Source organism: Suncus etruscus, chromosome 7 (assembly GCF_024139225.1).
Source record: "Suncus etruscus isolate mSunEtr1 chromosome 7, mSunEtr1.pri.cur, whole genome shotgun sequence".
In the NCBI taxonomy this organism is placed as follows: domain Eukaryota; kingdom Metazoa; phylum Chordata; class Mammalia; order Eulipotyphla; family Soricidae; genus Suncus; species Suncus etruscus.
This window is the reverse complement of record NC_064854.1, coordinates 117785580-117810722: the sequence shown is the minus strand read 5'-3', so window position 1 is coordinate 117810722 and position 25143 is coordinate 117785580.

The following is a 25143-nucleotide window of genomic DNA, read 5'->3' as shown; positions in this document are numbered from 1 at the left end:
ATTCTATTATCTTTTCAGATGTTTATAGGCTGTCCACATTCCCTGCTCATAAGTCCCTTCTACATTCAAAACCAACATTACTGATTATACTTTCCCCATGTTACATTACTCTTACACTCACTTTTTCAGATTTAGAGATCCAATGATTACCTTGGTTCAGGGTCATTTTCTTATTTTAATAAAAATGCCTTAAGTTCATATGACATTAATTCTCTTTTCTCACAAAAAAGGAAGCACAAAACCTTGCCACACCAGCAGTCCTTCCTTTGTTTTCTTTTTTGGTAGTTACTGGGTTTTTGTTGTTGTTGTTGTTGTTTTACTGTTGTTTGTTGTGTCACTACCCTCAAAAGGAAGCACGCACCAGACGTGGCTTTTGGCTTTCCTGGTGCAGTGCCTAATTTTCCTCCCAAGAAATATCTGCCAGAAGGCCTGTTGGAGAAGTCATTGACCCTTGCGTGGATTACTGGCTATATTTCTGACATGGCTGTGACATTATATATCTCTTTACTTTTATTTATTTGATTTTTGTCTCCTTTTCTACTACAAAAATTCAGCCTTAGCTTTTCTACACTCACAAAGAAATTTCAGTACCAAAAGCAAGCTGCCAGAAGTTCCCTGTTGGCTTAGTATATTTGCAACTCAAAGCCCAGCCAACTACCTCTTTTTCTGTCAGTCTTTTTTTACTTCTGAAGGCCAAGTCAAAACGTAGCATCTTCAAGACTATGGTCTTCTCTCCCTGCCTTTGAGCATAAGAGCAAAATGATTTCTGTCTCAGGGACTCTCCCTGTCACTTTGAATATCTGCTTACAAACAGGTTTGGTCAGTGTAGAATTAGGCTATTTTACTAGGTATAATTATGTACCCCTCTCTTTAGTGTTATTCTCTTTCTATTACCAGATCATAGGAAGTGGGTCTTAGCTCCTAGCTAGAATACTATTTCCTTCAGGTTAAGAATATTTGTTATCAGGAGTAAACCAGGATTTCCTGCTATCTCTTAATTTACATCAGTAATGACACCTAGGGCCAGAAACTTCTTTGATATGTAAGAATTCAGTCTTCCTTTTATCCTCTAACTCCTTACTGAAACCTATTCTATTCTAAGGTTACAAACCACCTAAAGCTATGTGTATTTGTTCTAAAATTAAACAATGTACATTGCATATTCCTTTCATGTTATGACTGCCTCTTTTTTCCCTTTATATACTCCCTTGCCTGAAGATTAAATTTGTCGCACTCTTGCCAGAAATGTGTTGACCCCACACATACTGCGTGTGGTATCATTATTTCATATTCTTCCATTTCATGTACCCACTTCTCCCATTGAGGATTTACAGACCCCACTAAGGTTTTGCTGTGGATGCAGCAAGTCCACAGCATTGTGGTTTTATTTTTGTTATGGATTTTTTTTTTTTTTTTTTTTTTTTGGTTTTTGGGCCACACCCGGTAACGCTCAGGGGTTACTCCTGGCTATGTGGTCAGAAGTTGCTCCTGGCTTGGGGGACCATATGGGACACCAGGGGATCGAACCGCGGTCCATCCAAGGCTAGCGCAGGCAAGGCAGGCACCTTACCTTTAGCGCCACCGCCTGGGCCCTGTTATGGATTTTTTTTTAACTTCTTCCAGCAGAACCACACAACTTGAATAATCTTGTTCTGCCTCATGAATTGAGGGGAAAATAAAAATAAAAATGAATGGTACCAAATATTGAGTGGAAATAAAAAAAAATGACCAGACTTAAGCACCAAACCCAAAGTCAACAACAACAGAATCGATACCCTATCTACAACAAGCTATACACAGAGGGGAACAGTTACACTAGCACTGGAGGGGGGTGGCAAAGGAAGGACACATGCTGGGAAAAGAGGGTGGAGGAAGGACAACCCTGGTGGTGGGAATGTCCCTGTTTCATTGTCATTATGTACCTTAAATATTCCTGTGAAAGATTGTTATTCACTTTTGGTCACAATAAAAATTATTTAAGGGGCCGGGTGGTGGCGCTCGAGGTAAGGTGCCTGCCTTACCTGCGCTAGCCTAGGAGACGGACCGCGGTTCGATCCCCCGGCGTCCCATGTGGTCCCCAAGCCAGGAGCGACTTCTGAGCGCATAGCCAGGAGTAACCCCTGAGCGTCACCGGGTGTGGCCCAAAAACCAAAAAAAAAAAAAAAAAAAAAAAAATTATTTAAAAAATAAATTAAAAAAGCACAATCACAGGCTCTGTGGATTAGGTTGTGGACACAGAGACACCATAAATCTGTCTATAGCATCACTATATTCTAACTTTCAAAAAGAAAGTGACTAAATGAATCTACCGGTCTAGCATATGTGACGTTTAATAGGTGGTTGGAACAAAATTAACTAAAATAATCTATGGGCAACATGAACTAGAGCACATTACTTTACCCAGTAAGGGATAAAACAGATACCCAGATCAGTTATTTACAACACAGTCATTGGACAGCAGTTATTTTTTTTTCTACAGACAAAATTATTGGTGCCCTTGCACACACATTTTATCAGGAATAATACAAGGCATATTTACTAGGTTTTTGATAACCTGGCTAGTGACAGTCTCTTCTATTTCTCAGTTCTTCATTATTTCTAACCTTGGAGAGCCCTTAACTACTTATGAGAAAGTGAAAAATCAGGGTGAGAGAGCAGATGGGAGAATTGAAGAGATCATTCTTATCAGGGCCTTCCATTTTCACCTCATTAAATATGACTTCATTACAAAATAACCAGGGTATTGTACTAGAGAACATATTTGTAGTAAGAATCAGAGTCTTTTTTCTTTTCTTGGTGGGAATGTTTTGTACCCAAGACACCATCTGAGAATGAAAGCAGATTGTTTTAGTTTTGATCCCATGATGTTGACTCTGCCTTCTGAGCTGGCCATTTACTCTATGTTCCAGTATTACTCCAGGGTTGTCAAAATCTATCATTCTTTGCTGCCCCATTTCTTCCACCATCCACTTGATAAAGAGTGATGCTCCCTGCATGTTTTGCCACCTGCCTGTCAAAATTCTAAAACTTGGCAGAATATTTTTTTCTATTTTAGAAAAGAGCAGAATGTGGCTTCCATGTTGTTAAAAAAGTGAGTGTACTTTTATTTTTCTTTTTTCTTCAAAGACACTTTTAACTCACATTGGACACATTTTTTTCCCCATCATTTTTCTTTTAGTTTCCCAATGTCAAGTACTATTTTTAACCATTGTTCTCCTCAGTGGGGTTTTCCTTATAGTCTTCTAGCTACTAGGGCTGCACTTTCTTAAAGCTTCTTCAAGGGATAATATGTAGGTAACTATATCTTCCTCTCTCTTTTAAGTGGGTTAATTTTTCCACAAATCATTTGCCTATTACATGTCTAGCTATTCTTAAGTAAGTTGAAAATATTACTTTCCTAGCTATATCTAAATAATAATAATAATGACTTGGGTATAAATCAATTATTAGAGGAGTAAAAAGTCAAACACATCACTATATTTTCTTTGAGAGAGAGCATTCTCTAGTAAAGAAGCTTGAATGCATTTGAAAGTAAGTTAGGATGTTAGGAAACAAGTAGGAACTTTAGAGACTGAATGAGTATATAATGATCAGTGAAAGAGGAGAAAGGCTTTGTGAGATAACTTGGATAAAGAAGAAGAAGAGAGTGGAAGTGAATGGAGGAGAGAGAACAAGGGGAATTTCCAGGAAGAAAGAAGAGGGTTGTTATGTTTCTAGATACAAACTCTCCGGAGAATAGCTCATCTTTCCTGGAATTCTTTGAGTGACTCAAAGTCACTCAAAATGCAATCTGCTTAAATAAGGTGGATTAAAGTTGAAACAGCCACATCTTGCTGCTTTGTGAAAATAATACAAGTTATATAAACACTCATCATTTCCGTGAAGATCCTTGAATGCACATCCTTTGCTCACACCTTTGATTATTCCCCTGAGATCTCTCCTTAATCTGCTTTCAAGTTAGTGTGAGATGGAGTATGTGTATGACTCATCATTCTTACAGAGTGTGACTCTAAGCTTGGAGAAAGGGCAGAAAATAGCTATGAAAGATCCTTGCAAAGTAAATGGAAGCTGACAGTTTGAGGGAAAGAACACATACTGCACTCCAGAAATCCTCAGGGACTAATGCTTTTCCTATTTTCTTTCATACCCTTGCTTTCAGGCAATCCTAGAATGAAACTAATATTAATATTAAGAAGGTGAACCCAACCCTTACTGATTTTTTTCTTCTCTACCTACCTCTTGGCTTGAATGATCTAGTCATGGAAGGGCAGATATAAGAAACCAGAAAGTACCAGAAAAAATTTAGTTGTTCAGAAAATGCAAGTGTTTAGAAACAGAACTGTAAGGAAGAGTGATTTACAGGCCCTAGAATTTCTAAGTCACAAAGTCTGAATGTTATCATATCAATGTTACTACACCAAAGACTTTTGTGAGAATTGAAGTATAGATCAAATTTCTTTTAAAACTCTGCATTGTGGGGCCAGAGCAGTGGTGCAAGTGGTAGGGCATTGACCTTGCACGAGGCTGACCTAGGATGGACTGTGGTTCAATCTCTCAGCGTCCCATATAGTTCCCCAAGCCAGGAGCAATTTTTGTGTGCATAGCCAGGAGTAACCCCTGAGCTTCACCAGGTATGGCCCAAAAAATAAAAAAACAAAACAAAACAAAACAAAAACCAAAAAAACTCTGCATTCTATACTGAATGGGTACACATTCATAATATTAAAAAAATATTAGAAAAGTTTGGATAATTGAACTAGCACTAGAAAATCACACTTTAAACTGAAAAGCTTCTGTACTTCAAAGGTGCAGAAAAAGATGAAGAGGAAATAGTGACTAGAGTTTAAAGGTCACCTATGAAATGTGAGATTCTATTTATCTAATTCCATCAGATAAGGAACTAATATCTAAAATATACAAGATACTGACAGAACTTAGGAAGAAAGAATCGGGGCCGGGCGGTGGCGCAAGAGGTAAGGTGCCTGCCTTACCTGCGCTAGCCTTGGACAGGACCACGGTTCGATCCCCCGGCGTCCCATATGGTCCCCCAAGCCAGGAGCGACTTCTGAGCACATAGCCAGGAGTAACCCCTGAGCGTCACCGGGTGTGGCCCAAAAACCAAAAAAAAAAAAAAAAAAAAAAGGAAGAAAGAAACATAAGTGGGGAGAAGAAATGAATAGATATTTTCTCAAAGAACAAATAAATATAGCCAAGAGACATATGAAAAAATGTTCCATATCACTAATTATCAGGTAGATACAAGTGAAAACTACAATAAGATATCATCTCATGACACAGAGACTGGCACATATCAGGAAGATGAAGACTAACCAGTGCTGGCATGGATACAGGGAGAAACTCACATTAACTGTTGGTGGGAATGCCATCTAGTCCAACCTTTCTGAAAAACAATATGGATAATTCTCAAAAACTGGAAATTCAGCTTCCATCTGATCCAGCATATCATTCCTAAAGATATACCCTAGTAACACAAAACAAAATACAAAGATACCTTCTGCACTTCTATGTTCATTGCAATAGCCAGTATTTGGAAACAATCTAGATGCTCAACAACAGATGAATGGCTAAAGAAACTGTGGTACATCTACATAATGGAATACTATGCAGCTATTATAAAAAATGAAGTCATGACATTTGCATATACAGGGATGGACATGGAGACTATTATGCTGAATGAAATGAGTCAGAGGAGAAAAATAAATATAGAATAGTCTTACTCATCTGGAGTATTTAAGAAAACTAAAAGACAGTATGGTAATAATATTCAGAGACAATAAAGATGAGGGCTGGAAGGACCAGTCCACAATATGAAGCTTACCACAAAGAGTGGTGAGTGTAGTTAAAAAAATAACTACACAAGCAACTACCATTCAATGACAATGAGAAGGAAAAATAGAATTCCTTCCCTAAAGACAGGCAACGGGTGGGGAAGGAAGGAAATGGGGAACACTGATGATGGGAAAAAGTTACACTGGTGAAGGGTGGTGTGCATTCAATGACTGAAATCTAATTATGAACATTTTTGTTCATATGGTGCTTAAATAAAAAAAAATTATTATAAAAATAGGATAAAATGATTAATTACCTTTAGTGTTTATCTGGCATCTTTCTCCTCTTCCTTTTACCGCCATCATAACAATTTTATGGGAAAATTCTATCAAATACTGGTTTTGAACTAGCTCTTCCACAAGACAAGAAAAGGATACATTTATTGATTCATTTTATGAATCTAGCACAGAATTATGAATATATTTACTAAATCAATTTTATGCAGGTTTTAAAAGGCTATTAGCATTCATTATCAATTGATAACAAATGTTACAAAGAATGCAAGGATTCTGTAGAGTGGTCTTGATGGTCTGTGTCCTTTGGGTTTGACCATTTGCATTAGGCATTAAATATTATCTTAGTATCTCAGTAATCCAAAGCTCTGAGGCAGCATTGTATGGTCCAGTTAAAATGTTTAAAGTAATTATTCATACCCTTGGGAATGGGGTATGTGCTAGGCCAATGAGGACAGATGGACTTGTTGGCAAGAGAAACTGAAGCTTTCTCTTTCTTTAGTAAGTGAAAAGTTTATTTCTGAATTTTATGAGCCATCCTAGCAATTTAACTGAATCCTAGGGGATGATAGTTCAAACTTCTATCTATTGGGTGTCTGGTCATTCAGATGCCCAATAGACAAACAACATAGACTTACTTGTAACTGATATCTGAGTAGGGCTAGGGATGAGATTGAGGAGGAAATTCTTATTGAACTTCATCTGTGGGGTCTATCTCTAGATAGCTAGTATTAGAACTGAGGTAAATTTTTGGGCAACCAACTGGTATCAAAGAACTTCTTGGTATAGAAAAAAATGAATTGGATGCAAAATTGTAGGAGTGTGGTAGGCATACAACTAGGGGGCCCTTTGGCAATAAATTTCAGGGAGAGATGAAAAACCATAAAACAATCAAGAAATGTTTTAAAGAGACATGATATATTTTGAAACAGGTGTACCCTATTACTATCTAAAGACCCTGTCTGGATATCATGGGTGTCCAGGAATGAACCCCCAACCCATCACCAGTTTTTACTAGTGTTATTTTCTAATCAAAAGTTACTGTGAAATGACTCCTCAGCTTAGATGTTTTGAGTGAAATCTATCCCTAGACAGTTTCTTTTCTCTTCACCCAGATACAGTTTGGAATTTATGGTGATGTTATACTCTAAGAACTTGCATTATTTAGAATATTAGTTTTGTTGCTTTAAACCTCAGTCAAATAAATTCTTTTACATATAAAGACAGATCTTTCTGTTCATAGAATAGTCTAAGAAACTCTATGAAGCTGATAACCAGGATTATTCTTATTTTCCTTTTATTTCTCTATTTATATAGGTGAGATCTTTTTCTATGTGATCCCGAATGACTTCCCATCATGTCCACACAAACATTCAAATCATTTATTTGTGATTGTACCCTATCGGTTGAAACTATTACAAGAACATACATAGAACTGGAATGGAGGCTAGGATCTAGATAACAAAAATTGCTTCATGATTGTGAACCCAGTTTGCAAAAGATGAGCTCATCTGTGTAACAGTTGCTTATTTTTTTTAATCAAATGTTTTTGTTTTGGTGTCAAATCTAGCAGTACTCAGAGGTGACTTCTGGCTCTATATTCAAGAAACACTCCTGGCAGGCTTGGGGAGCATATAGGAGGGGACACTGGGAATCAAACCCAGGTCAGCTGTGTTCAAGGCAAATGCCCTACTTGCTATAATATTACTCTGGCTCCAGCAGTTGCTTTTTAAATGAGACTGTCATTTCCAGAAGTTTAGAGAGTTTACTTGAATTTCAGTTTATCTAAAAGCACAACATGTACCTATATTCAGATAACATAACCTTGGGTACACTGGTGTTTGTTGAATTAAATCAAAAGTGGTGTTTATTTTAGAGGATGAAGTTCCAAGAGAAATCAGTAAGGGAACAGTGGACACAATTGACAAAGAACAAAAGAACACTGAGAAAGGAGCAATTTGAGGCAAGGTCACAGACTTGACAGGATTACAGAAAAAAAAATGCTGCAGCCTCAATATGCTTGTTTTGAATTCTTTCTTTCTCTGGGTCTGACTCTAGGCTGCTTAGAGGAATAATCTGTAGATAAAAGTGCTTCAGTAGTCCTAGCACAATCCGTTCAAAAGAGTATCGGAGCAGACACCAAGAAGCTCAAGAACATACACACAGGAGCAGTCTAAGGCATCAAGAAGGAGCTGGGAAGAGCTCTGATATTATCTGCTACAGTAGAAGTTGATCCAAGTTCTTGACTGTTGCATGTTTTTATTACTACCTTGAAATAGGAAATTTCCAAGTGACCTGGGCATGAGACTTGGGCTTTGTGTCATCTAGATCAATAATATTTGATGTTTTTATGCCTGAAAACTGGCACCTGTCCTGCACTTAGGATCAAGAAAGTAGATGACATTTTTGGAGTGAATATGAGAACCCTCATTCCACCTTCTCTTACTTTCTACAAGTCCTGGCAGCTGAAACCACGACCACAAATGCAGACATTTGTCTGCATTTGGACAGCTCCATAGATTTTCTCTGTTCTCAAAAGAGATGTATACAAAGCAGTGAAAAATTAGGATACACCAGCCATACAACTGAAAGCTGGCAATTTCAGGACGAGAAGGTGAGCATGATATACCCATTTCTCACACTTGCCCACTTTTGCCCATGGCCCTCACCAGTCATTTATGTCTCTCTGCAGAGACAACAATCTGAGTAAAACTCCAGGTCTGCAGGTATTTGGGCTGAATTCACTTAGACTTTTTTTGGAGTGAGGAATCCCTGGCAGCTGAAAACACGCCACACAAAAGCCACTGTAACAGCATTAGTGCTTGGAATTCCTTGGAATGTGACCTCATGACAATTCTAATTTTTAAAATACTGCCATCCCTGCAGGAACATACCAATTTATATGCCAGTGTGTATCTGAAGCCACTTAATATTTAGAAACAAAAGAAGTAACAGAATGATCAACTAGCAACAAGAGCTTACGCAATCTGCTGACAATGACTTAATGACCTCATTGCAAGATTTTCACAAATTTTCTTGTTGCTGTACTTTTTTCTTTTTAAAATAATTTTGCTCCCAATGACCTGGAAAATGTATTATGATCAACTATGTCAACTATATTATACTGGTCTTTAAATAATGTAATATATAGGCATATATAAATGAAAATATGATAGATAAATGGATTTCAAACTTTTCTACACCTGTGGGCTGTTGGGTAAAGATCACAAATTAGACAGATCTATTCTGATAAGCCATGATAAGTGTCAATCTTTGGGCCCCTCTTGCTCAATTTGGTGGGGAGTAATCGGTATAAATTTATGGCAACCAGAGTCCTGCAGATTCCCCATGATGTCTGGTTTCATTTTCTACCTACATGGATGAATCAAGTGTCATGACACTGCGTCTCCCACCCCAGGCAAAGCCCATTAAACGAGCAGGGAGGTTGATACTTAAGTGATTCTCTCATGTAGCCGTTTCTAGGTACATCTTTTAAAATTAGTTGTGCTTAAATTAGAAGTGCTTTACTTTTAATATTCCTCTCTTGAAGGAGCTAGCAGTTTCAATCAAGAGGTTGATTAATATGTAAAAAATGATTTGTTTTGATTTCAGTCTAGTGGGTTTTTCTTTGCCAGGCAACTTCTCTATCAAATTTTTCTGCTTTTAAGGAACAAGAACAAATGTATATCCGTAGAGTCAGAGGGCAGAGTTTCCTTGAAATTGGAGATGGAAGGTGTCTCAGGGAATAGATCTGAAGTCTTCGCAGTAAAATTTTGCCAGTGGCAAAGTCTTTCTTTGTAATTTTTGTTTTACCTGCAGGTGTTTGCAATCCCCTGCCATGCAAAGTATTATCCGTGGGTAGTACAAATCAATATATTTGTTATATCAAAGGGTATAATAATTCAATTGCTTATTGTGTGACCTCAAGCAATTTACTTAACATCTCTGAATCTGTCTTATATTCTTAAAATGAAGAAAATACCCTTTGGGATGTTGTGCAATATAAATTTGTAATTCCTTATTTAAAAACCTTGTTATATTTTTAAATTCAGAATTTGGGGGAGATTTTAGGGATTTTAGGATTTTAGTATACATAAACTATTATTTAACACACAAATGAGGTGGGGGGAAACACCCTATAATCAAATACATTAATATTTTTTCAGCCAAATCTATGAATATTCACACTGTATCGCATAAAGACTAAAAATAGTCCCTCATCAGCAGAGGGCAAGGTCTGTAACCGAGATAGAAATAAACTTTCCATTTTAGAGTCCTTTACACTGGCGGGAGCAAAGGCTGTGATTGGTTATGTGTTGAGATATTCTCTGTCCATCTATCCATTTTCCAAATGGTTCCAGAAGGAACTGGAGGAGGTGCAGCAAGGCATGTGTGAACGCTGGCTTTGGAATGGCTCCGGGTCTCTCTGCCTGTGATGTGGGTGGGCTCTGATGAGTCTTTCTTCTTTGACATTTTTAAGCCTCATTTGCTTCTCCCTGGGGTCTGACTTCAGGCATAATTATTCTTTTGACATGAGTTAAAGAGGACATGCTTTAAAAAATGTTTGAGAGGGGGGAAAACAATACCGTAAACAATTAATTGGTAGGCTCATTAAGCAATAAATCAAATTGTCTAAAAAATTGATAGGAGATTATAAAAAAAGAAAATTAGTCTGGAACTTCAGGAAAGTTTTTTTTTTATTACACCTTCTGATGCTCAGGGCTTACTCCTAACTCTGTGTTCAGGGATCACTCCTTGTAGAGCTCAGGAAACCATATATTGTATCAGGAATTGAACCTAGGCTTGGCTACATGCAGGGCAAGTCCTTTAACCACTGTAGTATCATTTTGACCCCTCAGAAATAAATAGTTTGTAAATTTACACAAAAACCAAGACCTTGTAGCAAACACTCAAAATATCTTGGTACCCTCAGCTTCATGAACCCTTGGAAATAATCTGCTTAATTGTACTGTGACAATATTTAATTTTTAAGTTTGTTATATTAAAATGAATATGGAGGATAGACAACATAATTATAAAACTTACTGATAATAGCCTTAATGTGGCACATCTACTAAATATGTTTTCACCATAAGGTGCCTAGAATTTTGTCAAAGAGATAGTAAATCAGTGACCTTTGGAATCACTTTGGGAATGTTTTTTCTTTTACTACACTTGTATTCCCTTACCAGAAAAATTATTAATAGTTTTTACCTATTGAGCAGTTACTTATGCTTGAAATCATGACTGGTACTTGCTTTTATAGTCTACAATCACTTCTCCATATCTTGCAGTTCAGGTACATATATGGGTTTTAGGAAGATAACGATAGGGGATGGAGAGATGGCACATACCTTGCATACAACCGACCCTGGAGGGACCCTGTTTGATTCCTGGCATCCCATATGGGCACCCAGCTTGCTGGGGGCAATTTCTGAGCACAGAGCCAGGAGTAGCCTCTCAGGGCCTCTGGGTGTGGCTCAAAAATCAATCAATAAATAGATAGTTAAAAAAATAAAGAAAGATAATGATACCTTTACTATACTTTAGTAGACAGCGATTTTTTACTGTTAACCCTCTGCCAGATTGTTTGTGGCATCACCAAACAAATCATGCACAGTAATACTTCCAAATAAAAATAATATAAAGGACCAGAGAGATAACTCAATGAGCTGGATCACATGCTCTGTCTGAACTATACCACATAGTTCCCCGAGGACAGTAACAGAACAATTCACTAGTACTGATCTGTGAGTAACCTCTGAGTATCATCAGGTTTGGTTCCCAAACAAACAACAATTCTACTGGGATTTTAAAAAAGTATATAAAAGACAATCACATGTAATTTTTACCACTTAAGCCCACAAAATACAGGCTATTACTACCCCATGTGCAGTGAAGAATTAACATTACCCCAAAGGGAGGTTTGCCTCTTATTCTTGGCTTATATGTAGGCTCCTAGAATGCCCTGCCTATAGAATGATTCTCCTTTGAGGGTATAGTCATTGGACAATCTATCAAATTGGACCATACAATAAATTATGGGGTTACACATGATCAGTTTTGACATTGGGAGGAGTCAGGGACCAGAAGCATAAGTTATCTTCTGCAAGGGGCTAGGACTGAAGGTCTTAGCATGTAACTAGGGCAGCATGTAACAAAGCCCCGGTAAGTAAGTAGTATGGACAATGACCTGGGTGGTCTCCTATGACAGTCAGTTCTCTGCTACCATGTCCCACATTGCAGCTGAGAGGAGGGACGGCTACCCAGGATTCCTTAAAAAAGACTGTCAGAGGCTCTGCATTTGGAACCTCCAAACTCCACTGAATTTCTTCCTTTAGCCATTTTTAGTCCATATTTCCTCCTGCAGCAAACTGAAATGTCCTCTGTAAATTCATCAGCGAACTATTGATCATGAAATGGCTTGGGGTATTCCCCCAACTTACAGTTAGTTTCTTAATTGATAAGGAAAGTTTTACATGATCTATTTTATCAGCTGTGCAGCTAACTTAAATCAGTGCATTTACAGACCATAAAGATAAATAACTCACTCCAGATCACAAGACTCAATCTCAGGATGCCTAGCTCCTGAGAGAAGCATGTTTTTAGTTACAGTGTGACATTTTGTACATGAAGGAAAGTGGTTGAGGAGGAAGATGGATCCAGGGTGCCATAAATAACTCATAAGCTCAATGCAGAAAAAAATGGACAAGGGGCCAGAGTGATATCACAGTGGGTAGAAAATTTGCCTTGCATGCAGCTGACCCAGGTTCAATCTCTGGCATCTCATATGGTCTCCAAAGTCTGCTAGGAGTGAGTTCTGAGAATAGAGCCAGAAGTAACCACTGAGCACCTCAGAGTATGACCTCAAAACAAAACAAGTGGACAAAATATTGTAAATTCTATCAAAATAGATTAGAAATGAGAGAAATTTTAAGATGACATTACACTCTGAAAGGGAGTGAGGTTCACTCAGGCAAAAGTAATTCTGACTCTAAAACAGACTATCAAATTCTATACTTACATCACAATTTGCATTTTTGTAAACTATTTTAGTATCCATGGTTTCATTCCTTCCTTATATTGCTCTAAAATTGGCAGGCAGAGCGTTGGAAAAAAAAAGCTATTTGAATATGATAGATAGCAAGACATTTCAGACTGAGTGATATGTGTTGCTCAGCTTTGAACTTCAGCCTCCTCAGCCACAAAGTGGGAGTAATGAAGAGACCTTTTTGAGAGACGGAGTGGAAAAAGAGTGTGTGTGACTACTTGACAGATCAGAAGTCTTCATTTAACAACGAAGTCACTGTTTCACTGATGAGAAGTGACTCAGGGATGTTCGATGATTTCTAAAAGTCACACTTTTATGTGGCAGGACCCAGATTTTGATGCAGTTCCAGTGGGAATGGTAAAGATAGGAGGGATCTTAAAGATTACGAGGGTGTAAGATATTCAAGTAGTTGTTTTTGGCTTCAGAGTAAAATCCTAAAATGGGAATCAAATAAAGATTTGAAGAATTTGAAGAATCCAGAAATACCTGCATCCTCCTCCATCCCAAACTAACATGTAACCCTCAAAGGAATATGGTCCCTGAGGTTCCTTGAATATCTGTGATGGTGCCATATCAGCTTTCCTCAGGCGGTTGCAGATTTTCAGAAACTTGACAAAAATCACACTGCTGGTCTCTAATTGGATGAGGTCTTAAACCTTATGATAAAATGCATGATTAGTGCTTTCCATTCTCCAGCTCACTCCCTCCGTGTGGCAAAGACAGCTAATGATACTAAGGGTAAGATGTCCCCATTCCAGAAATCTTATGAGTATTCAGTCTATTCTTATCTCCAGAGCTTTTTTTTGCATAGTGTACTGGTAGAGCTGAGAGTGTGGAACTGTGTTTCTAATGAACCTTGCCAGAAAGGATTTGATGTGTATAAGGAGTGCTCAAGAAGTTAAAAAACCAGTAGATTAGAAGTATCCCTACTCCTGGTTTTAAAGTTATGAATAACTAAGGGTGATTTTTGTCAGCTTTTTATTTCTCAGAGCAGCACCTATAGAAACTACTCTTTGTATGGTCGTGGGACAGTCTTATCATCTCCTCCCCATATCATCAATAGAATTTCTACAAATCTTCAGAAATACCAATAGTTATCCTGGCCAAAGAGAATCAAGGGAATATTGTGCATAAGTTAACAGTGACCCAATCAGGGTGGTATACTGCAGACAAATTCTATCTCCACATTACATTTCTGCAGCCTACTTCTGATTTCAGCACCAAAGCGGCGGACAGTTCCAAACCAACAAAAGGTGTTCTGCAAACTGTATTCTTAGAAGCAGTTACTAAAGCAGAATTAAATGAACTGTAAGGCATCCCTTCTCCCAAATCCCTTACCTAAGCTTCTTTTTGAGATGCTAATATCACCTGGTTGGTCAGACCCGCCCACACCTGGAATGGATAGGAGATTTTGAATAAAGATTAAGAGAGTCTGCCTGGGGGTGACTGGGACAAGTAGCATAGAGGAAGCAGGCAACGAAGCTGCTGAGAGCTGAGAGCAACTTATAACGTACCTCTGCCCTGGTGAAATTGTATTAAGTTTCATACAAGTGGCTTCTAGAGATCACTTCCTTTCTTCGACTTGAGAATTGCTTCCTTAGAATTCTGGAGGTGAGAATGGATTTTTTTCCCCCTTCACTCTTCCTTCTTTTCCTTAGTCTCACTATTAACAGGAAGTTGTCTTTGCCAAGACAATACAGAAGCAAAACAGAACATCCCCCTCCCCCCATAAGAATTCCTAATTTGGGGCCGGAGAGAAGTGTGGAGATAGAGCATTCCTCGTGCATGCAGAAGGATGGTAGTTCGAATCCTGGCATCCCATATGGTTCCTTGAGCCTGCCAGGAGCGATTTCTGAGCAAAGAGCTAGTAGTAACCCCTAAGTACTGCCCTGAGCACTGACCCCCCAAAAACAAAATAGAAGTCCTAATTTTCTTTTCTAGTACCCACATTTTCTCCACGATCCCCAGTCTTGTGTGCCCATCCTGGCCATTACCACTGTCAGACTTGCTGGTCCTGTACTTGCTTTTTGTCACCTCAAAACTGGTTCTGGCAACAGAGGGTGTTTTCCTCAACCATAGGAACTACCAAATCTCCAGGGAATTTACAGTCCCTGGGGATAAACATCAGTTAACAAATACCCTAATTCTTTGAGGTGTTTTTTCTCCTCAAGCTCCCAAAATTCTTTTTGGGTAGGTGGTATTAAGCTCTTCTTGCTCCTAGGTATAACTAATATGGTTATACCTATTTCATTTCATGTTTTCATTCTTTCAACAAAGTTTTCTTGAAATGTCTGAATGTTTCCAGAGTTTCTAAAATAAAATTTATTTCTTTCTTTCTTTCTTTCTTTCTTTCTTTCTTTCTTTCTTTCTTTCTTTCTTTCTTTCTTTCTTTCTTTCTTTCTTTCTTTCTTTCTTTCTTTCTTTCTTTCTTTCTTTCTTTCTTTCTTTCTTTCTTTATTTCTTTCTTTCTTTCTTTCTTTCTTTCTTTCTTTCTTTCTTTCTTTCTTTCTTTCTTTCTTTCTTTCTTTCTTTCTTTCTTTCTTTCTTTCTTTCTTTCTTTCTTTCTTTCTTTCTTTCTTTCTCTCTTTCTTTCTTTCTTTCTTTCTTTCTTTCTTTCTTTCTTTCTTTCTTTCTTTCTTTCTTTCTTTCTTTCTTTCTTTCTTTCTTTCTTTCTTTCTTTCTTTCTTTCTTTCTTTCTTTCTTTCTTTCTTTCTTTCTTTCTTTCTTTCTTTCTTTCTTTCTTTCTTTCTTTTGGTTTTTGGGCCACACCCGGCAGTACTCAGGGGTTACTCCTGACTGTCTGCTCAGAAATAGCTCCTGGCAGGCACAGGGGACCATATGGGACACCGGGATTTGAACCAACCACCTTTGGTCCTGGATTGGCTGCTTGCAAGGCAAAAGCTGCTGTGCTATCTCTCTGGGCCCAAATAAAATTTCTTATACTCAATAATTTATGCCTCATCCAGATGCTGCTCTGAAAGGAGTTCATTGAGTTATTCAGAGAGAAATATTTTTGACTAAGCAGAACCAGGACTTCCTGCAATGCCACTCTGTATTTCCAGATAGATTAAGGTATTTCCAGGTAGATTAAGGATCCAAAGAGAAAAAATAATGAGGCTGCAGAAGTTGGCACAGGGAGAAAGAAGGGAGGCTGGTGGAGACTTGGTGACAATTTACTCCTAGAAAGCCAGTTAGTTGACAGGAATTGAGGAATATGTGGTTTAAAAGTAATGTGATGTGACCCTGGGGCCTGAAGATGGTTTAATGGCTGAAAGCACTTGGTTGGCAAACACAAGGTGATCAATTCAGAGTCCATATGGGCTGGGGTGATCAGGACAGTTTCACAGATTGTGATCCTTAGACAGATGGGCCCAAAAGATAGTTTAGTAATTTAGAGAGTTATCAGAACAAGCAGTAGGCCATGAACTTAATTCCAGGTCCTGATTCTAGTGAGGGAGAGGAAAATTAAGTTCTTTCGGTTACTATGTTTAATGTGAGCTATTGGTTGACCCTTTGGGGAGGGGAATCTCTGCTCTCTTCTCATCTCTAACTGTAGCTTTTTTTCTAACTGGAATTCAAGGCTTGCTGTCAACAGACCCATCTCTTCCATTTTGGATAAATCAGTAACATAGTCTAAGACAAATATGGGAGGCTGGGAAGGGCGTGCTTGTAAGTTTGAGGCCCTTTAATTCAAACTCTGGCATTGGATGCTTTGTATGAGAATCCCAAGTTCTGTACCATCCAGCCTGCACTTACAGGCCAAATATTCTCGAGAGTGATTCTTGGACATCTGTATGCTACTGGAGAGAAAAATTCCTCAAAAAACAAATACTAGGAAGACAACAAGCATTCAGGACAGAAGAATTCTATCTCCTGGAGTCCATATCTCGATTCACTGTGAATTGGCAAACTTTGGCTCAGATACTTGTTGGGAGCTGATGGAGTGGCCGCTTTGGAGGATGGTATTGGGCGGGGGATGACAAGAAGGTGATACATTACTGCATTTCTCACTGCATTTCTATAAGGTGAATATCTCTGGTCTCTTTTTACCACTAGGTGCTTTTGGGGGTGAGAGTAGGGGCATGGCCAAATGTGGTGGGAGGAGGTGCACAGTACTAGTAATTAAATATGGGCTCAACTACTTGAATCACATCACTGGCACAAGATGCTTATTTTTCTTCTCTAACTCAACTGAGCTGATTGTGTAAAAAGCAAGAAGTCTAAGCTGAGTGTAGGTAAGTTTTTTCCTAAGCAAAAAAAAAAAAAAAATAAAATCCCAAGAATACAGTATAGCACAGTTGGATATCAAGAAACTCAGAAAGATTCACTGCAAGCATATCCCTGACAGGTTCAGTTCATGCTTAGCCTTCCCTGGAGGCTGTCACTCTTTATTTCCCTCTTTAAACTGATCAATGATCATGTTAGGAGGCTACACATTATAGTTAGGTCATAGTTTGACTACAACTTAAAAATTTAAAAAGTTTTGAATTTGACTCTGAGGACTTCAAGGGAAACTTCTCCTGTGCCTGTCTGTCTGTGTTTCTGAATACCTAAAGGTCTCCTCAGAGGCCTAGGGAGCACACTCCCCCAAAACTGCATTTTGAAGCTGCCTAGTGAGTAAATTCTGGCTGTGGGGGTTGCCGTCCAATAAGCTGAGCTCTCTGGCCTGTGGAGGCTCCGCCCTACTGTGCCTTTGTTAACTCTGAGGACTTCAAGGGAAACTTCTCCTGTGCCTGTCTGCCTGTGTTTCTGAATACCTGAAGGTCTCCTCAGAGGACTAGGGAGCACACCCCCCAAAAACTGTCAACTAGAGGCACCAGAAGAGCGCAGCCACTTCGCGGCCGCACACTCTTTCTAACCAATGAACTCCAACACAATATGCAGGAAAAACCACACTACAAGTGTGACAATGGGGAAACCTCGCAGGCAAAGACAATGCACAGAGAATGAAGATGAAAGCTCGGATGACCTAATAAATTCCAACCACCTGATTAACCTCTCGGATAAGGAACTTAAAATATGAAAGATGTTTGAAGAACTCAAAGAAAGCATAGATCTATCTGAACAGAACACAAAGACAGAAATCAGAAAACTCCAAACTGAAATAACAGATCTGAAAAACACAGTAGCCCAACTGAAAACCTCAATGGATGGCCTCACCAAAGGGTAATAGCAGCTGAGGAGAGAATCGGAGTACTGAAAGATGTGATGCAGAAAAACTCAACAGAAAAACAACAGAAGAACTTGGAAAAGAACCTAAGACAAACGAACAGGCAATGGAAAAAGTACTCAAGGAATGTGAACAGATGAAAATAGAAGTTTTTGATAAACTCAACAGAAACAACATAAGAATCATTGGAGTCCCAGAGATCCAGGTAGGAGATCTCCAGGAAGAATCAACTGTCAAAGACATCATCAAAGAGATACTCCCAGAGTTAAAGACTACATGCAATCAAATCCTGCATGCCTGAAGAGTACCAGCTAAAAGAGACCCAAAGAAAAACACCCCAAGACATCCTTGTTATGATGACAAATCCCACAGATAGAGATAGAATACTGAAAGCAGCAAGATCAAAAAGGAAAATTACATTCAAAGGAGGATCCCTAAGACTTACAGCAGACATGTCACAAGAAACTCTCAAGGCCAGAAGACAGTGGTGGGATATTGTGACAAGACTGAATGAAATGAATGCCTCACCGAGAATACTGCACCCAGTTCGACTCACATTCAGGTTTGAAGGAAGAATGCGTAGCTTTGTGGATAAACAACAGCTCAGAAACTTCACAGATGATAAACCAGCCTTAAAGGAAAAACTGACAGGTCTACTCTAAGACAAGAGAGACCAACAAACACAGCAAACTTATCTACAAAGATGACATTAAATCCTATGACAATCATCTCCCTTAATGTCAATGGACTAAATTCACCAATTAAAAGACACAGAGTGGCAAAATTGGTCAAAAAGATGAATCCAACCTTCTGTTGCCCACAAGAAATACATCTGAATAGTCAGAACAAACATAGACTCAAAATCAAAGGCTGGAGGAAAATCATTCAAGCAAACAACACCCTCAAAAAAGCTGGGTGGCCATATTAATATCTGATGACACCAACTTTATACTCAGTAAAGTGGTAAAGGACAAAGATGGACACTATGTACTAATCAAGGGATAAGTGCAACAGGAAGAAACCAGACTATTAAACATATATGCACCCAATGAGAGACCAACAAATTATCTAATACAATTACTGACAAATCTGAAAGAAGACATCAATAATAACACAATAATTGTGGGAGACCTCAACACGGCCCTATCAACACTTGATAGGTCAACCAGACTGAAACCCTACAAAAACATACTAGCCCTGAAAAGAGTAATGGAAGAAAGAGGACTAGTAAATATATATAGGACACTCCATTCCAAAAAACCTGGATACACATTCTTCTCCAATGGACATGGGTCGTTCTCCAGGATAGACTACATGCTGACACATAAACATACCTCCATAAAATCAAGAGGATAGAAATCTTGCAGGCTACCTTTGCTGACCACAAGGCTCTGAAATTAGATGTGAACTACAAAGCCACACAAAAGAAAAACTTTAACAATTAAAAATTAAACACCCTGCTACTGAACAACCAGTGGGTCCGAGATGAAATCAAAAAGGAAATCAAAACTTTCCTGGAAACAAATGATAATGAAGACACAAACTGCCAGAATCTATGGGACACAGCAAAAGCGGTCATGAGAGGAAAACTTATAGCCTTGCAAGCACACATCAGGAAGGAAAAAGGGGCATACCTGAATAACTTAATGACACAGCTCAAAAAATTAGAAAATGATCAACAAAAGGAACAAAAAATAGGGCGATAGAAGGAAATAACAACTGAAAGCAGAACTCAATGAAGTGGAAAACCAAAAAACAATCCGAAAGATCAACGAAAGCAGAAGTTGGTTCTTTGAAAAAATAAACAAAACTCACAAAGAAAGAGAGAGAGAAATCTGATAACCTGTATTAGAAATGAAAAGGGGCAGATCACGACAGATATTGCAGAGATCCAAAGGGTCATCAGAGACTACTTTGAGAAACTTTATGCTACTAAACATGAGAACCTAGAAGAAATGAAAAAATTCTTGGACACTTATAACCTTCCACATTTAAGTAAGGAGGATGTAGCATATCTAAACACTCCCATCACTACTGAGGAAATTGAAGCTGTAATAAAACATCTGCCCCAAAAGAAAAGCCCATGCCCAGATGGATTTCCTAATGAATTTTTTCAAATCTTTCAAGAGGAGCTACTACCAATCCTATCTAGGCTCTTCCATGAAATTAAAAAAACAGGAACACTCCCAAACAGCTTTTATGAAGCCAACATCACCTTGATACCAAAACCAGACAGAGATGCTGCCAAAAAAAAATTACAGACCAATATCCCTGATGAATGCAGATGCAAAGATCCTCAACAAAATCCTGGCAAATAAGATCCAATGCATCATCAATAAGATCATCCACTATGACCAAGTAGGTTTCATCTCAGGAATTCAAGGATGGTTTAACATCTGTAAATCTATCAACATCATACACACATCAACAATAAGAAAAATAAAAATCACATGATCATATCAATAGATGCAGAGAAAGCATTTGATAAGGTCCAACACCCATTCTTGATCAAAACTCTCAGCAAGATGGGAAAGGAAGGAACCTTTCTCAGTCTAGTTGAAGCCATTTACACAAGCCAATGGCAAATATTATCCTCAATGGAGAAAAACTAAAAGCCTTTCCTCTAAATTCTGGTACAAGACAAGGCTGTCCACTCTCACCTCTCCTCTTCAACATAGTACTGGAAGTTCTTGCTATGGTGATCAGGCAAGAAAAAGATATCAAGGGAATCCAGATAGGAAAGGAAGAAGTCAAGCTCTCATTGTTTGCAGATGACATGATACTTTACTTAGAAAACCCTAAAGACTTTACCAAAAAGCTTCTAGAAACAATAGACTCATATAGCAATGTGGCAGGCTACAAAATTAACACACAGAAATCAATGGCCGGGCCTGGAGAGATAGCACAGCAGCGTTAGCCTTGCAAGCAGCCGATCCAGGACGAAAGGTGGTTGGTTCGAATCCCGGTGTCCCATATGGTCCCCTGTGCCTGCTAGGAGCTATTTCTGAGCAGACAGCCAGGAGTAACCCCTGAGCACCGCTGGGTGTGGACCAAAAACCAAAAAAAAAAAATAAAATAAAAAAGAAATCAATGGCCTTTTTATACACCAATAATGAAAGGGAAGAGAAGGAAGTCAAGAAGGCAATCCCATTCACATTAGGGCCACACAAACTCAAATATCTTGGAGTCAACTTGACCAAAGATGCGAAGGACCTATACAAAGAAAACTATAAAGCCCTGCTCCAAGAAATAAGAGAGGACACACGGAAATGGAAACACATACCCTGCTCATGGATTGTCAGGATTAACATAATTAAAATGGCAATACTCCCCAAAGCATTATACAGGTTTAATGCGATCCCCTTAAAAATACCCATGACATTCTTCAAGAAGTGGATCAAACACTTATGAAGTTCATCTGGAAAAATAAACACCCTCAAATAGCTAAAGCACTCCTAGGGAAAAGGAAAATGGGAGGCATTACTTTCCCCAACTTTAAACTGTACTACAAAGCAATAGTTATCAAAAACAGCATGGTATTGGAATAAAGACAGACCCTCAGATCAGTGGAATACACTTGAGTTCTCAGACATTGTCCCCCAGGCATACAATTTCCTATTTTTTTTTTTTACAAAGGAGCAAGAAACCCTAAGTGGAGCAAGGAAATCCTCTTCAACAAGTGGTGCTAGCAGAACTGGTTAGCCACTTGCAAAAAAGCGAGCATAGACCCCCCAGTTAACATCATGTATGAAGGTAAAATTCAAATGGATTAAAGACCTTGATATCAGACCTGATACCATAAGGTATATAGAACAACACGTCAGTAAAACACTCAATGACATTGAGACTAAAGACATCTTCAAGGAGGAAACTGCACTTTCCAAACAAGTGGAAGCAGAGATCAACAGATGGGAATACATTAAACTGAGAAGCTTCTGCCCCTCAAAAGAAATAGTGTCCAGTATACAAGAGTCACCCACCGAGTGGGAGAAACTATTTACCCAACACCCATTAGATAAGGGGCTAATATCCAAAATATACAGGGCACTGACAGAACTTTACAAGAAAAAAACATCTAATCCCATCAAAAAATGGGGAGAAGAAATGAACAGACACTTTGATAAAAAAGAAATACAAATGGCCAAAAGGCACATGAAAAATGCTTCTTGTCACTAATCATCAGGGAGATGCAAATCAAAACAACAATGAGATACCAGCTCACACCACAGAGATTGGCACACATCACAAAGAATGAGAACAATCAGTGCTGGCGGGGATGGGGAGAGAAAGGAACTCTTATCCACTGCTGGTGGGAAAGCTGTGTAGTCCAATCTCTATGGAAAGTGATATGGAGATTCCTCCAAAATCTGGGAATTGAGCTCCTATTCGACCCAGCTATTCCACTCCTAAGAACTCTTGTTCTTAGGGATATACCCTAAGAACACAAGAATACAATACAAAAACCCCTTCCTCGCACCTATATTTATTGCAGAACTATTCACAATAGCCAGGCTCTGGAAACAACCAAGATGCCCTTCAACAGACAAATGGCTAAAGAAACTGTGGTACATATACACAATGGAATATTATGCAGCTGCTAGGAGAGATGAAGTCATAAAATTTTCCTATACATGGATGTATATGGAATCTATCATGCTGAGTGAAATATGTCAGAGGGAGAGAGATAGACACAGAATAGTCCCATTCATCTATGGGTTTTAAGAAAAATAAAAGTCATTTTTGCAACAATCCTCAGAGACAATGAGAGGAAGGCTGGAACTTCCAGCTCACTTCATGAAGCTCACCACAAAGAGTGGTGAGTGCAGTTAGAGAAATTACTACACAGAGAACTTCCACAGTCATGTGAATGAATGAGGGAACTGGAAAGCCTGTCTAGAGTACAGGTGGGGGTTTGGTGGGATGGAGGGAGATTTTGGGACATTGGTGGTGGGAATGTTGCACTGGTGAAGGGGGTGTTCTTTACATGACTGAAACCTAATCACAATCATATATGTAAGCAAGATGTTTAAATAAAGGAAAAAAGTTTTGGATTTAGAAAGTTCATATCCTTTTAGTATAATAGGATAGAATAACTTGATGGTTTCATTTGTTGACTTCTTTTTCTGAGGTTTGATTCTTTGTAAAAGCATATATTTTCAAACTGTTCCTCTTTTCAGGCCAAAGCAGCGGTATTTTCTGATCATGCTCAAATATAGACATAAGCCTGCAAGTTTAAGGCAGCAGAGGTGGGCATGGGAGATGTCCTGTGGACACTTCTCTTAGAGAAACACTGATTTTAAAGAACAAATATGACCTTTATTAGAAGAACTAGCATTCCTATTTAGACAAGAATCTCTACGTTCTAGTCAGTCCTCTGGAGCAGGACTAAGGAGCTGCCTTTATAAACTACTTCCTTCTCTTTGATTCTCACCTAAATGAAAAGTTGAGACTCTGAAATCTAAGAGATGGGGTTGTGTATGGAAAAAGCACACTTTCTTCTTGAGTTTTGATTCCTATATCCTGTCACATGTGTTTTAATTTCTCTTCTGAAAACACACAGAGCAGCAGTGGAATTAGACCCAAAGCCAAAGGTTAAACAAAAAAAAAGCTTCATATTTGGGATCAGAAAATTGGCTTAGATTCAACAAGTTAGGGAGGGATGTGGCCCTGATTCTAATTTTTAAAGTGATTATGGAGTAGAGTTCAAAAATCACATGGACAGTTTCAGCTATACTAGAATATTCAAAGAAATGCTTGGGCTGGGGAAGGAGGTGGGAAGAAAGGCCCAACTTTAGGATCTCTTAGCTCCTCTAACTACCGATAACAGTATGTTTGCTTTGCTCCTCAATTTAAGGGACCTTTAGGTTGGGGTTCCAGTCCCACTACAGTATTAATGTTGACAGTGGACCATTATTTTTCAGTAGTGGAGATGGTGAGATCTGTGGGTACAGAGGAGGTGAGTACTGAGGCTTTCCCAAGGGCAGGTCTCCTTATTTTTTTTTTTTTCCCTAATTTCTACCCCCTCTTCAATCATAAAATTCAATGCAGACTGTGTGTTTCCAGACACACCTAGCCAATGATCTGACAGTGCAGGCCTGAAAGAATAGTGCAGTGACTGGAGAAGACTAGGGACACACCTTAGATTCATGAAGAGGCTGATTTTAATTTTTTTGTCATTGCATATTCAGAAACCTTCTCCTTGGCCAGTTTTTATTTTCACCACCCACACATTTAGTTCTATGATAACCCCTCACTCGTATTGGAACTTAGGTTCTTAAGTTTAAGAAGCAAAGGTTTCTTTCTCTTAATCTGGGCTGAAAGAAGGTGCTGTGAGTCTTTTGGTGAGGGAAGGAAATGTTGACTGCATTCTGGTGTCAAAATCTGCCCTATCCAGTGTAACTGCTTCTAGGATATAAAAAAATTCTATTAGAAAAGTGTAGCCAGGGGCTGAAACAGTGACACAAGCCATAAGGTGTCTGCCTGCCTTGCATGAGCTAGCCTAGGACGGACAGCGGTCCCATCCCCCGGCGTCCCATATGCCCATTTGGTCCCCCCTAGACAGGATTGGTTTTTGAGCACATAGCCAGGTGTAACCCCTGAGCATCATTGGGTGTGGCCCCCAAACCAAAAACCAAAAGAAAAAAAAAGAAAAGAAAAACCTAGCTAGAGTCCAACTTTTCAAATGTGGTTGCAACCAAAATGGGTTATGTAACTAGATATGGGAGCCATAAAATTTTCTTTTTTTATGTTTTGGGTCATTCATGGTAGTGTTTAGTGTTTACTATTGACCCTGTGATCAGGGATCTCTCCTGATAGGGCTTGAAATCCAGATAAACCAA